This window comes from Carassius auratus, chromosome 4, assembly GCF_003368295.1.
Source record: "Carassius auratus strain Wakin chromosome 4, ASM336829v1, whole genome shotgun sequence".
Classification (NCBI taxonomy): Eukaryota; Metazoa; Chordata; class Actinopteri; order Cypriniformes; family Cyprinidae; genus Carassius; species Carassius auratus.
This window is the reverse complement of record NC_039246.1, coordinates 21,092,320-21,100,424: the sequence shown is the minus strand read 5'-3', so window position 1 is coordinate 21,100,424 and position 8,105 is coordinate 21,092,320. Positions and strand designations below refer to the sequence as shown.

At 34.6% G+C, this 8,105-nt stretch overlaps 1 pseudogene; it reads left to right on the top strand.

The window, feature by feature from the left end:
* Positions 1–247: 247 nt before the first annotated feature.
* On the top strand, positions 248–6,639 carry LOC113062230 (Schwann cell myelin protein-like; annotated as a pseudogene).
* The last annotated feature ends 1,466 nt before the right edge of the window (positions 6,640–8,105 follow it).

Here is an 8,105-nt window from a genome sequence, read left to right as displayed (position 1 = left end):
AAAACGCGTTAACTTGCCCAGCCCTACTTTTTACACACCAAAACAAGCTCAAAAACAACTGAACAATTTAAACTAGAGCTTCCCGTCAATGACTCAATTATGTCCATTTAAATCAGTCCACAGGAGAATCAAGAGTTGAAGAAATTAAATTAAATTGAATACATTACAATAAGTGATTGTTGAAGCACTCGTGTGTTTAAAGGTTCAGCGTGTGTGTTGATACTGACACAGGAAATTCAGTCAGTATATGAAGTTACAGACTGTTCACACGACACACTTTCACACGGTTTCAAATCAGCAGCAGCTCAGGACTTGAGATCAATAAATACAATCATTTTATGCATGTAAATAGTACTAACGTGTACAAGAGTGTTTCAGACAGGATTGTCTGTTACTGAAGAGATGGACACGGCAGAGAAAATAATTATTTTCTGTTTTCTGTTAGAAGGTAGGATTTTCCTTCCTTTCTTCACACCTAGTGTTCAGTATGACTGAGAATGTACATTAACTAGTTTAACAAGTGCTAAACTACATTCAGTCTGCTGCATTAAACTAAATGAGAACTTTTCAGTTATTTTCTAGCTAAATCAGTTAAATACTAATTAACGTTGTTTTCTAAACACTGCTATCTTATTCATCATATTTATAATATTACATTAATTATTATATTTAAATACATTAATAGTTACAAATATGCTTGATGTAGATTTCACTGTTGCTGTTGCTCTGCTCGTTCTCCCTTTAAAATGATACTGTATACACCCTTAAAAATAATGCTTTTCATCACGTGTGTGTTGTAGGTGTTTGCTGTAGAGATTTCAACATCTATCTGCCAGAGAAGATTAAAGCTCTCAGTGGATCTTGTGTGATCATAAAGTGCAGATTTGAGATTAAAGAACAATATGACAAAAACCTCACTGAGAGAGCTACAGGAATGTGGTACAAAGATGGGACTGATGTGAAAAAAAACGTAGTGTTTAACTCAAGTAAATCAAGCAGAAACTTCTTAATTAGAGGAAATATGACTGGAAAAATTAAAAGATAAGGACTGCACCACTGTATTTTATGACCTCAGATCAAATCACAGTGGTCAGTATTTCTTCAGGATTGAGAGTGAAGGTGGACTGAAACATATCTATAAACAAGCCAATGTTTCAATAGATGTGATTGGTGAGTAAATTCAAAACTGAAAATTTTATTTATGAATACATTTATAATGATGAAATTAAAACATGATTTGAAACTAGACATCAATCAAATATAAGAACTGAATTTGTGTGTATTTCAGAGTCTCCTCCCAAACCCAGAGTGCAGCTGTATGTGGAGCAGAAGGAGGTGCAGGGTCAGGAGGAGGTGTTGGAGGTGTTGGAGGGGAGCTCTGTGAGTCTGCGCTGCTCTGCTGAGACTCTCTGCTCCTCTCCTCCACCAACTCTCACATGGAGCTCCACTCCCAGAATCCCCCTCAGTGAGAGCAGCAGACTACAGGAGCTCATCTCTGATCTGAACTTCACTGCTACTCACCGTGAGCACGGAGTCACTTTCACCTGCATTATAACCTACCAGCTACAGGACAAGACCAAAACAGAACAGGACAGCATCGCACTACATGTTCGGTGTAAGTGATGCTTGTTAGTTGTGACTTGTGAATTGTGTTCAGGGGCGTCGGACTGGGGGGGTAAAGGGTACCGAGTACCCAGGGCCCGAGGCAGGGGAGGGGCCATTAAAAGTCAGTTTTCTATACATACATTTACATGCACTAACATTTATATAGCATTTATGTACAAATAAAAAAGTTCCTGTGCAAAACTAAACTTGTAGTTAGGCACTGGTTTTGGTATAACAAAGTCATTTTCATTCTGTGCAGGGTCCCACCACCCCTCTTGAATCAATGTAAATGGTACGACCCGCAGTTCAGGTGCTTCATCTGCGGACCAGCGGTGTATCAGTTAATGAGACAGGAGCATAGACAGTAAAATAAGACAGGAGCTGGAGTTAGCCGTGATATGAACTAGGAAGACAGGGGAAGAGTCATGTCTTTCCTTAAGAAAGGAAAATCAGGGGCTCAAAAACGAAAAGAAACGAAGATTAAAGAGAGAAAGGCAAATGAGGGTAAGCAGTTGCTCACTCAGTTTTTTTAAAAGAAAGGTGAGCTCCAAATGCATAATCGAGCATTGACATTGTTTTAACATAAATATCTACTCTTGGAGGAGTTCTCCCCAGAGTCAGAAGTTTACATGAAAACACTGTATATTTCCCTCCATTGTCAAAATCTAACACCCGCGAAAACACAGATCGTTAGCGCCTATTTTAGCGCATTGTTATGCAAATTAGCTCGCGCACGCTCAGGATTGTTATCAGTTTAATACACATCTTAATGATTGAAAATTACTTATTTTAAAACGTAAAGACTGAATGTCTAGTTTGGTGGTTAGTGTACCCTGTGATTCTATAGTCTGCATTTATTTTAAACAGACAAATAATCAGCAATTAACTTGTACTTAGCCTACACTTTAAAAAAGGTATTATGACAATAAAGGATATTTTAGCAACCATTTGAAGCCATATATTTCAGTTTCAGACCCTGCAGCAGCAGGCCCCTCATCATGGCCAGGTGAAAGCAGTGACAGTGAGGTGGATGTGACAGTAAGACAAGGTGAGCTTTTAGCGGAATTGCCTGTTTTAACACCTAGTGATTAGTAATTAAGTATTAAGAGGAAATAAGCAAAATGGGTACATTGTTATTGTACACATTTAAACTTTAAAGGGGCAGTTCACCCAAAAATGAAAATTCTTTCATCATTTACTCTCCCTTAAGTTGTTCCAAACCTGTATGGTTTCCTTTCTCCTGCTAAACACAAAAGAAGATAATTTAAAGAAGGTTGGCAATTAAACAGTTGCTGGTCCTCATTGACTTCCATAGTAATTTTTCCTACTATGGAAGTCAATGGGGTCCATCAGTCGTTTGGTTACCGACTTTCTTCAAAATATCCCACCCATTGGTATCACTATGGTATTTGGTACGGGGGCCCAGCAAGATGGTTTGTACCCAGGGCCCAAAATTTGGTGCTACGCCCCTGATTGTGTTATTTAGATTTTTATTGTGAGGCCCTATTTTTTTCTCTTCAGATTCACCCAAAAACACAACAGTGTCTGTGATTCCCTCCAGCTCTGTGTTATTATTTTACTACCAAAAATAAGCTCCACCTCCCCAATATTTTCACTAGGAAATAATATTTTATCAGCCAAAGATGGTAAAAAAGTTTCAATACGCTGATGTGCTGTGAAATATGGAAATGTTTATGCGTTTGAAATGTTGGCGGGTCAATTTGAGTTTTCCAACTCTAGTCCTGAAGTGCTGAAGTACATTTTGTGAAAACAAGACCTGTTAACTGTAAGTCATGACGTGAAAATGACTTTTCCAGCTAAAATTGTTACAAATCTCAAATATTTCATAGCACAGACTTCAGTTTGGTAGTTTTTTTAGAGGTGGAACATCACAGATTATTTCGATATCACAGATTATCTTTTTTATATACATTTTATATAATAAATAAATGTATATTTTACATAACATGTTTACCTCCAAATCTTCAAGCAAATCAAAGCCAAAACATCTGAATAAGTTTTGTGCAATTTTGTATATACACAAGTTTGTATATTAATAATAATAAAAAAAAAAATCCACTTTTGTTGTAATTAATATTGTACTCATTAAATATTTGCCAAAGCTCTCACTATCTTGATGTAGATCATTACACTATTATGCTACCTCAGAAGTCTGTCTGAAATCAGTCTCGTGAGGTACCTTTGTGTACTTTTGTACCTGATAAGACAGAGAGGCATCAGCTGCCTAAGCTTTCAGATACAACCACTGACATAAGTGGCAATGCTAATGCTAATCTCTTATTTTTTAAATTCTCATTCCCCTGCCATTGTACAGTAGTTATTTTGTTGTTAAAAGATTAAGATAATCTGGCAATTGCATAACTGAATCAGTGAATCATCAGTGGTTTTATAAACACTCACTTATTCTTCTTTAGGTTTGAATCATTTCTCTTTGCTGATTGGAGTTGTTGTTGTGGCTCTGGTGGTCATGTTGTTAAGCGCCATTACATGCATCTGTGTACGGTAGGTGCACAACACACATGAGCTATTGAGAATGATGTATAATAGAAGAGCACTGTGAAACCAGTAAGAAAAACACATTCAGCATATTTGAGCTGATGATTTTACTGTACATTAGCCAATTTCTGGAACATTTTTAAATGTATATTTGTCAAGCGAAAACATTACAATCATAAATAAGGTTTATTCTCATTTGTATTTGTTTTTGAAAAATTAATAAGGAAATAAATAGGTATAATTTAACAGACTATTATTAGGTCATATTTAAAATGTATAAGTGTTATTGCAGTATTAATAAACTTTTAAACTGAGTAGCATTTATTTTTAGAAAGATAACACAAGGTCTTTTTTTTTTTTTTTTTTTTTACAAATAGCAGTTTTACAAATAGAAGCATGCTAGGTTTTAAAATATAGATACATTTTCAAATTGATCACAGAGTTTTTGACACATGTGGTTGTCATGTGTTACTGTGATGAAGAACACAGTGTTTATTCTTCAACTGTACATTTATGTGAACTTGAGGGAAATCAACTCTCACTACACACCAGTATAAGCACCTGGACACCTTTTGGTTAAAAGCTGTTGCAAAGAATAGAGAAGTTAGATCTGAGAAACCCTTAAGTAAGCATAAATAGTTTGTAGATGCCTCTTTTGATTACTCGTATCTAATGCAATGATGTTTATATATGTCTCTTAAATGCCAATCTTGTCTGATTTATATATTTTGCCAACTTTGAAGCTTTGGTAGAATATTATTATTATTATTATTATTAGAAAAGGGAATGGGAAACTTTCACAGACTACACAAGAGGGCACCAAGAGAAGTGATCAAAGTACCAGTGAAGTGAGTTACAACAGAAACACAAAGACAACACAACACTATAATAATACTAATAAATGCAAAAAATATAAATAAATTCTAGAGCTTTCCAGCACTGATTCAACCCTGTCAATCATTAGGTCGCTCCACATGAGAATCAAGACGACCCTGTTTATGTCATGATGTCATCTGCTGAAGCCGCAGCAAATCAAGACTCCGTCATTTATTCCCCCATTGTCTTCACAAAATCAGAATCACAAGAGTTTGGTGGCCTTGCTTTGCTTGACTACGCTGTGATGCAGGATTGTTCTGAAGGACTGTTAAAGACTGAGAGCTCAATAGGAGAGTCTTCAAGAGCCAGAGAAGCACAGGTGATTGTGAGTGCAAATGTGCAAAAGAAAAAAACAGAGGAAGAGATGTTTGAAGACTCCTCTCAAATTTACGCAAAGGTTAAACGCCGTAACCCATAGAAAACTGGAGAGTTTGCCATTCCTCTATTAGTTGTTTTTCCAAATATATATATATGTATATTTCAGATACTGTATATATAAGCAATATATATTTTTTTTTTCTTCTTACAAAAACTTACATTTCTTACATTTAAAATGTCAAAACTTACAGATCTTACATTTAACTCATTTGGTGTGCCTTTAGTATTTAATCTTTTGTTGTGTATTATATCATTATTCACAAAATTTCTGTAACACTTTAGAATATTGTTTCTTACCAATAAGGAATTATTGAAGAACTAACAGGTAATTTTTCATACTGTTAACTACTAAGGAAGATAGGTTAATTAATCAGTATGTAATACAATTTTTTGTTAAGTAACAGTTAGCTAATCAATAACTAATGAATTATGTCATACCTCCTGAAGAACTACTATTAATTATCTACTAGTTAGGGTTCATGAAAAATAACTATGAAGTAACTACTAATGAACAGTTATACACAATTTCCCTATGTTTTCACTTTAGAAAACTGATTCTGTATACTGTTTCTGTTACTGCCCAGTGATATGGTCAAGTGCATTAAGTAAAAATTTTGAAAAATTACAGTTAGTCCAGAATAGAGCTGCAAGAGTAATTCTGAATTGTAAGAGAAAGGTTAATATTATGAGAATGCACACAATTTTAAGTTGGCTACTGGTGAAGGACAGGGTAATTCTTTCTCTGCTATGTTTTCAGTACCGAGAGATCCAAGTGTATTGTACTCTAAACTTTTGTATAGTAATGCTAGTCATAATTTTAACACCAGGCATGCATTAAATGAATATTTTTTGCTTCCTGTTTCAAAATCTAATGCCAAGCAACGGACTGTAATGTAAAGAGGAATGAATTGCCATCGGATATTACATGTTTTTTTATTAAGTAAAATGAGGTTTAAAAAAATCGTTAAATAAATATTTAATGGTACAGTACACAGTAATTTTAAATTAAATAGCTGATTTTGGTGTTTTGAATGAATTTTGGGTTTGTATGTTTTATATTGGTTTTTATTGTTATGGATTAATGTAATATAATTTTGTTTTTTAATTTTGTCGGACTCCAGGAAGAATAGCAACCTTGGTAGTGGCTAATGGGGATCCAAATAAACAATAAACAATTTCATTGAATTGTGACCCTTTCATATAAAAGTTATTAGCAGTAGTAGTAGTATGAAAATGTAATATAAATAAATGGAATACATTTTACAGATGTTTTGCCAGTGTAGTGAATAGTTTTGTGAGTGTGTTTTGTAAGAAATCAGCTTCCAGTAGGAACCCCACCAAGACTCCAGTACCTTGCGATAATTACCTCAGTTTTATATTTTATTTATAATACCATTACTAATTCAATTTCTTTATGTAAGGAAAAGCCTGAGAAAAAGTGAAAATGCAGGTAACCAATTAGTAATTACTAAAGAATTATAAAATAATTCTGCAGGACTTATTTCAAACCTGAAACATTAGGCATATTCTAAAGTGAAAATATTGGGAACCAATTAGTAATTAATAAAGAATTATTAGATAATTCCTCAAGAATTACTTAGAACCTGTAACAGTATTGTGGTAAGGATGGCCTTAGTTGTAGCTAGGCAGGCAGCAAAAAGAAATAAAAACGCTGAAGTCTCTTAAAGATGATTTAATTTCCTTGTCAGGACATGCTCCAACAGTGTAACAGGGTTCCATCCACCAAAATTTCAACACAGGAAAAAATAAAGTACAAACAAATAAAAGGGGAAAAAAAAACAATAACAAGAATATTTACATAAAGAACATCTAACCCGTTGGCTACTAGCCCAACAGTCACCCTCTCTCCCTTCGGTCCAAACAATTAGACTCTTTATAGTTGAGGCTCCTCCCCTCAAATTCAAAATACCAATAGCAAGGCTCTCTCAATTACAGTATACATGCACTGTAAAACCTGACAAGTTAACTTAACTCAAACCGTTTGAGTAAACAGATTGCCTTGATTTAAACCCTGTAAGTTTTAAAACTTTGCATTCAAGTAATTAAGTGATTAACTAAGTGCTGATTGAGAATTAGTGATGAACAGCTGCTGTTAACAAACAGAATCACTGAAGAAAAGAGAAACACAAGAACTACTACAACTGACTTCAGACACAGACTTAGATGAAATCAACTGAAATAAAATACATGAAATCTCTCAAGATCTGATTAAACAACCCACAAACAGCATCACCAGCTGCACTTACAGTATTGTTCAAAATAATAGCAGTACAATGTGACTAACCAGAATAATCAAGGTTTTTAGTATATTTTTTATTGCTACGTGGCAAACAAGTTACCAGTAGGTTCAGTAGATTCTCAGAAAACAAACTAGACCCAGCATTCATGATATGCACGCTCTTAAGTTTGTGCAATTGGGCAATTAGTTGAAAGGGGTGTGTTCAAAAAAATAGCAGTGTCTACCTTTGACTGTACAAACTCAAAACTATTTTGTACAAACATTTTTTTTTTCTGTGAATCACTAAACTAATATTTAGTTGTATGACCACAGTTTTTTAAAACTGCTTGACATCTGTGTGGCATGGAGTCAACCAACTTGTGGCACCTCTCAGCTGTTATTCCACTCCATGATTCTTTAACAACATTCCACAATTCATTCACATTTCTTGGTTTTGCTTCAGAAACAGCATTTTTGATATCACCCCACA